At 46.5% G+C, this 12,318-nt stretch overlaps 1 protein-coding gene across 8 annotated transcripts in view; it reads right to left on the bottom strand.

Annotated features, from left to right (window-relative positions):
* The window catches only part of SRGAP3 (SLIT-ROBO Rho GTPase activating protein 3), a 335,902-nt gene that overhangs the window by 121,045 nt on the left and 202,539 nt on the right, over positions 1–12,318 (bottom strand). The window lies entirely within an intron of this gene.

Here is a 12,318-nt window from a genome sequence, read left to right as displayed (position 1 = left end):
TGGATCACAACAGTCCAATTCTGTCATACACGGGTCACCCTAAGTCGAGGGCCAATTGAGGGCCAACTTGCCAGCAGGTAACAACAACGAACGACCTGACATTCGCCCACCACTGCTGACTGCAGACTTTCCAACACGCCCTTGGCCTCCTCTGTGTCCTCAGTCTCACCACCACCTCTGATACCCAAGACCCTCTTTCTTAATATATTTACTTTTATGAGCTAACTTTTTTTGATAAGTAACAAATGTACATGGTTAAAGAAACTCTAACAGCCAACAAGGTAAAAAAAGTAAAAGGTTAAGTCTCCCAGGCTCCCAGACCCCGCCCAGAGGCAAATGCTGTTAAAAGTTTCTTCTGATACCTTCCAGAAATAGTCTATGCATATGTAAGATTACATCTGGATATCATATGTTCTTTTTTTAACACAAATGAGAGCATACTATGTACACCTTTGCACCTTGCTTCTTTCATTTAACTGCGTATCTGAAGTATTGTTTCCATAGCAGCCTGTATAGCAGTCCCATCCGCCCCTTTCCACAGCTGCTAGAGATTCCGCATACCAGATGCGTCTGAATTAATTTAACTAGCTCCTGAGTGATAGGCATTAGGCTGTATCCCGTCTCTTGTTATTTCAAACAATAATGCAGTGAACACCCCCGTTTCTTGTCACTGTGCACTGTCCATGTGGGCAGGGACTCCTGACAGACAAATTCCTGGAAGCAGCTCTGCTGGAAAGGGCCCTGCCTTCAGGACCCAACCTGGCCTATCAGCCCCTGCCCAGCTGGCTCTCCTGTGTACTCCAGGTCTCAGCTCCCATTTGTCTGTCAACAGCAGCCAAATCACCATCCCACCAGCCTCTCTCCCGGGATCTGTCCTGTACAACCTTGGGTCCAAGGTCAAAGGTCCAATACAGTCTGGATGGTCCCTTATAACAAACTCAAAATATCCAGAAGTGAACCCCTGAACTTTTCCTCACCCCCTTGATTTCGGCAATGGGATAACATCTTCCGAGGCATGTTGCCTCAAAATCTTAGGGTTATCTTTGAAATTTTTTTTTATCCTTTCTCCTCAATCCACAGCCTGTGACTGTGTCCTGCCTTTAAACTGCCCGACCCTTTGTTCTCTGCAGCAGACAATGCCGGTTACTTCCTCAACATTCATTCTTGCCCTTCCTACTTGCTAAAAGAGCTGTGAATCTGGCCCTGCCTTCGTCCCTCCAGCCAAGTTCTTCCGGGAAGATGGTGGATTCTGGTTTGTGTTGTCAATTCAGGGGTGAACATGTGGCTTCACTGGACAGAAGAGAAAGACTTATGTGGTTGAGTGGAAGGCTGTAGCCCTTCTACCGACTGCTAGCAAAAAAGCACATATGCTGAGTTTCTGTTAAAAAAAAACCCCAAACCAGTTGCACGGAGTCTACTCTGACCACGGCAACCCCGTGTGCGTCAGAGTACAATTGTGCTCCATCGGGTTTTCAATGGTTGTGATCTTTTGACGGTAGATCGCCAGGCTTTTCTTCTGAAGTATTTTGGGTGGATTTGAACTGCCAACCTTTAGTTAGTAGCCAAGTGCTTGATAATCTGTGCCTCCCAGGGACTGCAGTTTCTATTAAAGGTGATGGAAAAATTTGGAAAGGGAAGTGGTTATGGTTGCACCACACTTCAGACATAATTAACATTACTGAATTGTACATATGATAAAAGTTGACATGGTAAATGCTCATATATTATATATATTTCACCATAATAATTTTTTTTTTTTTAGAGCATGTAACCCCAGTGGCTGCCAACAGCCATCTTAGGACCAGAAGAGGAGCCAGCCTTAGGACGCAGAGCCAAACAACCCGGGTCCTGGATGACCTCGCTGAGCAACAGCTGAACAACTGAGCAACAGAGCCTGCCTCCCACTGAACACCCACTTCTGTGGCTTTAACGTTTAAGCCGCTTTGAGCTGAGGTTTTTACTTACTTGCAGCCAAAATCATCCTAAGTCCCATTGCTCCCCATCAGTCCCCAGAACAAGCACAGTATCATCACAGGCCCAGATCCCTGGAGGAGCCTCCTAACAGGTCCCTGATTCTTGTCTCTTTGAGCTAATGGTCTATCCTGCATGCCAGGGCCAGCGTAATTTCCCAAAAATGATTTCATCGTGTCCCTCCAAAGCTTCTGCCGCACTGTCTGCAGGATCAAGGCCCAGCTCCTTAGCTTGACTTGCGAGGCTCTACACGAGTAGCACAGATCTGGTTACACAGTAGAAAGGGGTGAATTTTGGAGCCACAGGGATCTGGATTCGAGGCGGGACTTAAAATCATTTAATCTCTCGGCACTTCAGCTTCCCTGTCTGTAAAATCAGCACCCCGTTTATGTCCTTTTCACTTACAACCAAAAAAAAAAAAAAACAGTCGCCACGAAGTGGATTCCAACTCATGGCGACCCCATGCGTGACGGAGTAGAACTGTGCTCCAGGGGGTTTTCAGTGGCTGATTTCTTAGAAGTAGATTGCCAGGACTTCCTTCCCAGGAGCCTCTGGGTAGGCTTGAACCTCCAGCCTTTTGGTTAGGGGCCTAGCATGCTAACCATTTGCACCACCCATGGACTCCTTGTACTTATAAAAGGGTACATAATTATCTTTCTTGTTTACTTGTAAATTCATTTATTACATGCTTTCCCCACTTGAATGTGAGCCTCATGAGAGCAAAGGGATTTTATGGTAGTGGATGCTGCCATGTCCTGCTCAGATCCCACACCTGCTGGGACTGCAGAGGGCTGTCTCAGGGATGGCCTCAGCAGACAAAGTGACATCCTTCCCAGGGTGGCCCTCAACCAAAGGCTGATCCATGTAGGGTACAGAGACCTGTCTCAACTTGTACAGCTCTGAAGGGTTGTTCCATCTTTAGAACCCCCTAAAGAGTTGCTAAGTCCTCTAGTGAGGCTGCCTACATCACAGCTCAACCTCACCCTGCTTCCTCCTCTTCCCCGCCAAGGTGCTGAGCCCGAGAACACTCCCAAATCAATCCCCTTTGTGCTAAATCCAGGCGTCTCAGAGTCTGCTTTCTGGGGCACCCAGTCTACAACATCTCCCTTCCCCATGCCTGTGTTCCTGGGACACCACCTAGCCTGCCATGTAATGGGTGATTAGTGAACGTATTTGTCGAATGAACAAATGAAGTGACAGCTTCTTCAGCCTTGGTTTGCTTCTCTATAAACTGGGATGACAGCATGTGTATCCCTGAGTCCCTGGGAGAATGGAAAGAGATAATGCCTATGGCAGCACTTGGCACCATGACAGGCACAAAGTACTAATAATGGGCTGAATCGATGCCCACTGCATGCCAGCAACAAGGCTAGGAAGGGTACACAGACAGGAATAAAAAATGGAATCTTTTATTAACTCTTCCCTTAAGAATCTCCCAGTCTGGCAGGGTAGAGGATCAAGAACACAAATAATTCTAAGGCAGAGAGCAGGAAGGGTTGCAAAAGGGTGATCAGTGAAATAAGGTGGGATGAAGTGATAGGAGGATGGAGGGGGTAGTACCAGAGCAATCTCGCCTGGTCTGAATGGCCGGAGAGGGCATTCTAGACAGGGGCACAACCCAAGCAAAGCCTCGCAGACTGACCAGGAATAGCAAAAAGTCTAGTTCGCAAAGAGAGAAGTATAACAACAGAATAGCAGGAGATAAGCTTGGAATGGAGATTGGGTCAGAGTCACAGAGGCTTCTGGGGTGCAACCTCATTCCAAGTAGGGTGGGAGCCCCTGAAGGTCTCTGAGCCAGAGAATACGATAATCAGAGCTGCGCTTCCGGAAGATAAAGATGACAATGGTGTACCTACCACCTGTTGTCATTTTGTTGTACTGTGGTGATTTGTTGCCGGAAGCTATGCCACCAGTATCTTAAGTACCAGCAGGGTCACGTATAACAGGCAGGCTTCAGTGGAGCTTGTAGGCTAAAACAGACTGGAAAGAAAGGCCTGGGAATCAACTTGCAAAAATAAGCCAATGAAAACCTTAGGGACCATAACAGAAGGTTGTCCAACTTGTTTGCCTTGGACATGGCATAAGAAGGGATCAATCACTGGAGGAAGATGCCACGTTTGGTGAAGCAGAGAACCCGTGAGGGTGAGAAAGGCCCTCAGTGAGACGGACTGGCACAACAGCCCCGTGATGGACTCATATATGCTGGCGATTTTGAGGATAATGTAGAACTGAGCAACGTTTCATTCGTACATGAGGTCATCATGAGCCTATCTGCACAATGTACAGAGAACGGGTTACATGGGAGTGGTTGGCAGTCTGGCTCCTGTGTTTCCTCAATAGGACTTTAAGCCTCCAGATGGAATCTACCCACGTCTCTACTCCTCTCTCCATCAGCGCTAAGCACAGAGGCTGGCCACACAGCGATCCTCAGTTGCTGAACTGCATAGAATTCCAAAGAATTGTGTCCTTTTTTTTTTTTTAGTAGTTGGGGTTAGTTAAGAAGGGAAGTATTCTCCACTGCAGTTTCAGAAACTACTGGATAAGGAAACCAAACCAAACATTCCACCAGGAACAAGGAGGCCAAAACCCCGATAATCTCTAGCAGATGCATTCACACCCAGCCCTTGGGGACCCAAGTGGCAACGTATTAACACTTGAGATCCATATTTCTCGCATTGCTTTCATGCCTGCAGAGGTAGCGGATCGCAGGGTGTTTCCTTTATGCACAAGACATGTGTGGACTGTGGAAAATGATGAAATTGGGCTAAGCAGAGTTTAGCCATGGCAGCCATGGTTACTCGGGGTTGAAAGGACAGAGTCCTGGTTCTGACCCAAATAAGCCTGTGAAATCAGGCGAACCCAGCCCCAAGGGCCAGCCACCCTGAGGGTGGGTCACTCTAGGCCCTGCCTGGTTTCCCGTCCTCTGCCTGGTTTTTCTGCCCGCAGCTAAAGCCTGTCAGACTCCCCTCAGCACTATTGATATTTGGGGCTAGTTAATTCTTTGTTGTGAGGGGCTGTTCAGTACATTGTAGGGTGTTTTAGCAGCATCCCTGGCCTCTACCCACTCAATACCAGTAGCATTCCCCGCCCTCATTCCCCAAGTTGTGACAACCAAAATTATCTCCAAAAACAAAAAACCCATTCCCATCAAACCAATTCTGAAAACTATCTCCAGAACTGTCAAATGCTCCCTGGGGCAGAACCACTGCCTTAGACCAAGGCCTCAAAGTGGCAGCTTCTCTGGCCTGCAGACATGTTTTGTTTGGCCATTCAGTGTTTTCAGAAAATCTGAATACTTTCTTGGCACTTAAAATTATGGAAATTTCTCTTAGATGTCCTGACTTTTAGCTACTCTTGAAAAACTAGAAACATCCAGCCACACTGAGCCCCCATCTCCACACGGCGGCCCTGTAAAGAGGGCTTGTGCTGTCTGTCGGCCACAAAAAAAAAGCCAAACCCACTGCCTTTGAGTCAATTCCAACTCATAGTGGCCCTGTAGGACAGAGTAGAACTGCCCCATAGAGTTTCCAAGGAGTTCCTGGAGGATTCGAACTGCCGACCCCTTGGTTAGCGGCTGTAGCACTTAACCACCACACCACCAGGGTTTCCGCAGTGCCCAGCATTTCGCTTCCTGACCCACGTCACCCATCTCCATGGAGGCATTCAGGCTGAGCCAGAACCTCTGAGAGTACCTTTCGAACTAGCACCCTTCTCACATCCCAACATTTGAGAGCCACTGAACAGAGTCTTGTTCCTGAAACCAAGCCTTGGGCTCCCCAGTGGCCCCCACCACCACTGCTGTGTGGACTCGCAGCATCCCCTGGACCCAGGGTTACTGTCCCCAACCCTTCTGCCTGTACTCTCTCCTCTTGGACCTCTGTGGCCAACTCCTCACCTAGCTTTGTTCAATTTATACAGATAGTTACTGAACATCTACTAGATAATAGGAGCCCTGGTGGCGCAGTGATTAAGAGCTCAGCTGCTAACCAAAAGGTTGGCAGTTCAAATCCACCAGTCGCTCCTGGGAAACCCTATGTGGCAGTTCTACTCTGTCCTATAGGGTCGCTATGAGTTGAAATTGACTTGATGGCAATGGGTACGAGACACCAGCCTCAACCAGGCACTGAAGACTCAAAGCCGAATGAGACGTGGTCCCTACTTTCAAGTAGCAGTCATATCAACAGCACCTGGCATTCACAGGGCACTTTCCAGTTGCTGAATACTGTCCTAAGTCACTTCCATGCGTTAGCTAACCAAAACCCTGTAAGGCACATAAAAAACAGAAACAGTTGCTACAAAGTTGACTCTGACTCGTGGTGACCCTATGTGTACCTGAGTGTAACTGTGCTCCATGGAGTTTTCAGTGGCTGAGTTTTCAGAAGTAGATCACCAGGCCTTTCTTCTGAGGCACATCTGGGTAGGCTTGAACCTCCACCCTTTCAGTTAGTAGAGAGCACATTAACCATTTGCACCTTCTAGGGACATTACATCTATATATACATTATGAGGTCCCTGGGTGGTTCAAACGGTTTGCCCTTAACTGGTAACCAAAACGTTGGAGGTTTGAACCCACCCAGTGGTACCGCAGAAGAAAAGTCCTGGCGATTGCTTCTGTAACAGTTCCAGCCAAGAAAATCCTATGGAGCAGTTCTATTCTGTAATGCATGGAGTCACCGTAAGTCGGAATCACCTCAGCAGCACAAGACAACAATATATGTTTATATATTAAAAAACTATCTATGTCTATATGTATAACCCATATATAATAATATATACAAGGTAGGTCCTACTGCTATTCCCACTTCACAGATGAGGATGGGAGGCTCAGAATGGTTGAACAACTTGCTCAAAGTTGCACAGCAAGAAAGTGGCAGAGCCAGGATTTGGTTTTTGGTTGGTCCATTGTATGGTTGGTCTGTGGTATGCTTCCTCAGGGCCCCGTGGGAGCACAGACATTCAGATGAAAAGAAGCCATTCCAATGCTGTAATAGAGATGAATCCAGACTACAAGAAAGTTATGAAAGAAGATGTGTCCCCTGGACACTGTCTACCTTTCTCATCACCTGTGTAGGAATCTGCATCCCTGGCACTCCCCCTTCCCTTACTTGTAGGCCGGTCTAGCTCTAAGCCCTGGTCCTCCTTGACCCACCCTGCCTTGCCATGAAAAAATCAGCCATGATTGCCATCTCTTGTTTTTCCCTTCCTCCTTCTGATAACAGAAGATAAGGTATAGGTGGGACTGACTCTTGCTTGCCTTGCCACAAGAGATGGTCTATTGGAGCCAGTGATTGGTCGGAGATAGAAACATGTCCCAGGGGAGCCAATAAGCCCTATCTTCCCTGGGAACTTTCTAATAATCCTCTCCCAAAGATCATCTCTCCTCTCAGGTTGCTAAGCTAGGACATCAGGAGTCTTCGGCTGCCTGTAGTCACTGTGTCCACCGCGAGGAGAGCGCCAGAACCTTGACAGCAGCCTTTGAGTCCCTAGATCTACTGATGCCTGAACAGGATTTATCTCTGGACCTTTTAGTTAAAGGATCCAATAAATTTTCATTTTCACTTATGTGAAAGAATATCAGCATAAATCTGTGCTCATGTAAATCTCAAGATACCAAAATGACCCCTGAGAGTGCTCACCTTCTGAAAACCCTCCCCCCAAGCAGCAGCCTTCAAACAGTCCCTGCAGAAGGACGAATTTCTGAACAATTAGAACAGAAGCTCCTTATAGGGACCTCGGCTTCGTGGTGTCTCCCATAGTGCTGACCGGGAAGGCTTACACCCAGAAGGAGCTCCGCAAAGGCCTGCGGACTAGCTCATCAATCTGCAGACCACTGTCAGTTGCCATAGAGTTAATTCCACCTCATGGCGACCCCATGTGTGTCAGCGTAGAACTGCATTCCATAGGGCTTTCAATGGCTGATTTTTTGGAAGTAGACTACCGGGCCTTTCTTCCAAGGTGCCTCTGAGTGGACTCGAATCTCCAGCCTTTCAGTTAGCAGCTGAGCACATTAATAGTTTGTACCACCCAGGGACTTCGGTTGATATGCAGAACCAGTACAAAATAGAGAGGGGCAAAAAGTGGCCACCTTTGAGTCTCATTTCTTTGCAAACAAACAAAATCACACATTCATAACAAGATGGGGTCGCTGAAAAACTTTTCTTGACATCAGACAATTCCTGAGTGAAATCAATTTGTCATGAAAATCTTGCCAACGGTGGCTTGATTTGTTTTGAAATGCAGTATTAATCATGCTTGGGGTGAGAGGGAACGGGGGACTTGAAAATATTTTCATAGGTCCCAGGACTTTACGAGCTATATTTGAAAAGTTCTTTGTTTAAAGGGCATGTCTCCATCTGCCCCAAACCAACTCAAGGATGGGTCATTTCCAGGGCTAAAAAGCCCTATGTCTAACAAATAACACTCTCTTAAAGTAATGGGTTTTAATGACAAACCTGTTGCCATCCAGCTGATTCTGACTCATAGCAACAAGGCCCACATTTATTTCTGTAAAGGAGACCAGCGCAAACAATCTTTAGAAAAGTCTGAGGCAGGAGTAAGGACATCTTTGACTCCATGTAAGAGACTTGTCACCTCTCAATTATCCTCGGGGGCCTCCAGGCCTCTCTCCTCCCATCCCATCAGACATTGCTACATCAAGTTCTATCTCTCTTTCCTCATGCCTTGCTTGGAGAGATATTCTCATGTTAGGTTATGGGGTTCAAAACAATAACAAACAAACGAAAACAAAAAAAAACTCTGTCTTTCAGTTCTAAACACTGGCCAATACCGTTCACTGGTTTTCCAGACTCCCGCTTGTTTTCACCAAATAACAAAACTAGAGGCCCACAGATGTCCTCCATTTGAATATAGAAGTACTGGCCACCTCCCAAAGCAAGTGTGTTTTCATCTCCAAGCAAAGGCTTAAAAGGCATGTCTCAGAGGGATCAGCTTCTACAGTCTATCCCAGAAGGTCAGCTCGGCCCTGAGAACAGCAGCTTGGACAGCTGGCCAGGTAACTGTTCCTCCTAGTCGTGTCCCCGGTAGCCAATGCCCAGGCTGTCAGCTCTCAGTCACCTCACCACTCCTTGCCTCTGGACATCGTCCTTAGCTTAGTTTCTGCCCCGCCTTCCATCCTGACCCTTGTTTTTCTCCTTTCCCATCCTCTCCTTCCCTTCTCTGCTCCTGGACACCGCTCTTCTTTTCCTCCCCTTCCCAGACAAATTTATGTCTCCTGTTGCTGCAATTCCAAATGTTGTCATCTATTTGTTTTTGCAAGAAGATGGAATGCAGATTTGAGTCCTGAACTCTCCCCCCTGTTGCCAGGCTGGGATTTCATTCTGCAAGGAAAAAGGAAGGCTCTGGGACCACTCATCGGATGTTCGTGGCAGAGGTGGGGCCCACTAACGCCTACCCGGCAGCCTAGCGATGGGCTGAGGCAGTGAGCCTAGCTCCCTCCTTGTTATCTTCTTTCCCCCGTAAGTACTCCAGTGTCTCTTTGAGACTCTGTTTACTCTGGAAGCCTTCATTTGTATTTTCAGAAATGCTTAAAATAACAGGCCAGAGGGAGTCCTAGGATACCTCTGAATGGCTATGAAGAGGTGACCTGATGTGGTCACGGTAGGAGTTCCTGGATCACTACTAATAATACTAAATACCATTATTAATAATACTACTTATTATCATCGTTAACAATACCGCCTAATACTATTTCTACTGATAATACTTATTATGAATAACAAAAACAAAAATAGCTATCATTTCTTGATCTCTTAGCATGTACCGGGCACAATGATTACTGCTTTACAGACAATACCTCTTTTAAGCCTGATATCAGCCCTTTGTGTGAGGCACTACCATTAACCCCAGGGGGCAATGGTAGAGCTCAGTGGTAGAATTCTAACCATGCATGCGGGAGACTCAGGTTCGGTTCCCAGCCAATGCACTCATGTGCAGCCACCGCCCGTCTGTCAGCGGAGGCTTATGTGCTGCTATGTGCTGAACAGGTTTCACCAGAGCTTCCAGACTAAGACAGACTAGGAAGAAAGGCTTGGTGATCTACTTCCAAAAATCAACCAGTGAAAATCCTATAGATCACAACTATCCTATCACAACCGATCATGAGGATAGTGCAGGACTGGGCAGGGTTTTGTTCAGCTGTGCATGGGGTCAACCATGAATCGGGCCGACTCTGCAACAACTAACATTATTAACCCCACTTTAAAGATTAGGACAAAGAGGCTCAGGAAGGGTGAGTAATACACCCAAGATCACAGAGTCAGTAAGTGTGATACTAGCTCTGGTGCCTCCATTGGGAAAGCTATCGCTTTATGCACCTGTGATGGTTAAGATTGTGTGTCAACTTGGCTGGGCCATGATTCTCAGTGTCTCTGTATGATCACTCCCATAATTGAATCTGCTGTGACTAGCCAATCAGTTGAAGGGAATTTACCTTGGGGGTGTGGCCTACATCCAAATATAAGCAGATGTTCTGGCTTCTTTGCTCGCTCTGGATCCTGCTGCTGCCTCCAGTTCATCTGACCTCTGGCTCTTGGGACTTGAGATGTCAACTTATCTGCAGATCTTGGAATTCGTGGATCCACAAAGCCTGAGAGCAGGAGCCCTGCTCTCCGACCTGCCAATCTTCAGTTTACCAGCCCCTGCGGCTACATGAACTGAGAGAAGCCTCTATCTTGATAAATGGACTTGGGACGTTTCAGCCTCTACAATCATGTGAGCCATTTTCTTGATATAAATCTCCCTCTCTCTCTATGTATATACACTTTGCTGGTTTTGCTTCTCTAGAGAACCCAGCTAAAGACAACGCCTTTAGCATTTTTTCCCAAACATTTAAAAATAATTATAAAGCATGGATTCACCTCTGCCTTGGCATAAAAAGCATACCGATATTGACAAGGCTCTCTCTGCTTTGGATCATCATAAATACAAGATGACACACTATGTCTTCCCAGTGCCATTTTGCAGAACCTCCCACTATCTGCAACTAAGTCCAGGCTCCTGCCCCTGGCTTCTAGGCCAAGGCAGATGGAGATAGTGTGCAATGATGCACTGAATCGCCAGGACTTGGAACACACCAGGAGTAATCTTCCCTGACTGTGTCTCTGATGCCTGTCTACATGTTTCTGCCATGAATCTCTGCCTCACAGATAAGGAGTGATGGCTGAGGGTGGGTTGAAAGCTTGCACACTCGGGGCAATGTGAGAAGGCCTTCTTCCTAGAGAGTCAGTATCTACAGAAACCTGAAGCTGCTCACTTTTGAGTTGTTTTCTCCCTCTCTGCACTATCTTCAAGGTGAACATGGTGTTGATGAGCATATTTGTTGGATTCAAAACATTAGCCATCACTTATTACTGCTGAATCACTGACCTGAGACATCTCTTTAACATCCTTGATTTTATAACCTGATCTTCTCTTTCATTTGCATTGTTTGTGAGTGGAATGTCAGTGAAGATCGCATTGACACTTCAAAAATTTGTCCACCCTTCTATCCACACACAGGTATATGCACCGCATATTCATACTCATCCATCCATTCGTGCATCTACATACCCTTCATCCTTCCACCCATCCACCCACCCTCTCATCCAGCCATCTCTTCCCGCCCCTTCCTTTCCATTCTCATCTCAACTACCTTGATCCAAGCCCTTATTACCTTTCACCACTAATACTATAAACATATAACTGCTCTCCTTGAAGCAGTCCTTGGGTGGTGCAAATGGTTAAGCACTTGATTAATGGTTAACTGAAAGGTTGGCAGTTTGAACTCACCCAGAGGTACCTCAGAAGAAAGGCCTGGCTCTCTGCTTCCAAAGGTCACAGGCTTGAAAACCCTATGGAATGCAGTTCTACTCTGAAGTACATAGGGTCGCCATGAGTCGGAATCGACTCTACAGCTACTGGTTTGGGTTTCTTTGTCTCTCCTTGAGTCCAATAGCTCTCTTTTCAATGGCACCTGATACGTACACCAAACTGATCACCCTTACATTTGGTCCTGATTGCTTCACCCCATGTTCAAGAACCTTCAAGGGTTCTCTAATATCTAGAAAATAAAGCCCAGATTCTCAGTCCGACACCAAAGGGCCTTCTTGCTTTATCTCCAACCTGTCTCTTTTTTTGCCCTAAATTTCAATCCTTCAATATTTAAAATACACAAGAGTACAGAGAACACCTATGAACACACTAGCCAAATTAGATAACTATCAAGATTTTGCCATTTTGCTTCTGAATTATTTTTAGGACAAGTGTTCTCTGTCTCCTCCCTTGCTCTCTCATTCCTTCTGTAGCTGGTGTGTATTCTTACAGTCCACATTTGTAAAGTTTTATTTAAGT

The sequence above is a fragment of the Loxodonta africana genome, chromosome 22 (genome assembly GCF_030014295.1).
Source record: "Loxodonta africana isolate mLoxAfr1 chromosome 22, mLoxAfr1.hap2, whole genome shotgun sequence".
Taxonomy (NCBI): Eukaryota; Metazoa; Chordata; class Mammalia; order Proboscidea; family Elephantidae; genus Loxodonta; species Loxodonta africana.
This window is presented reverse-complemented; position numbering and strand designations above follow the sequence as displayed.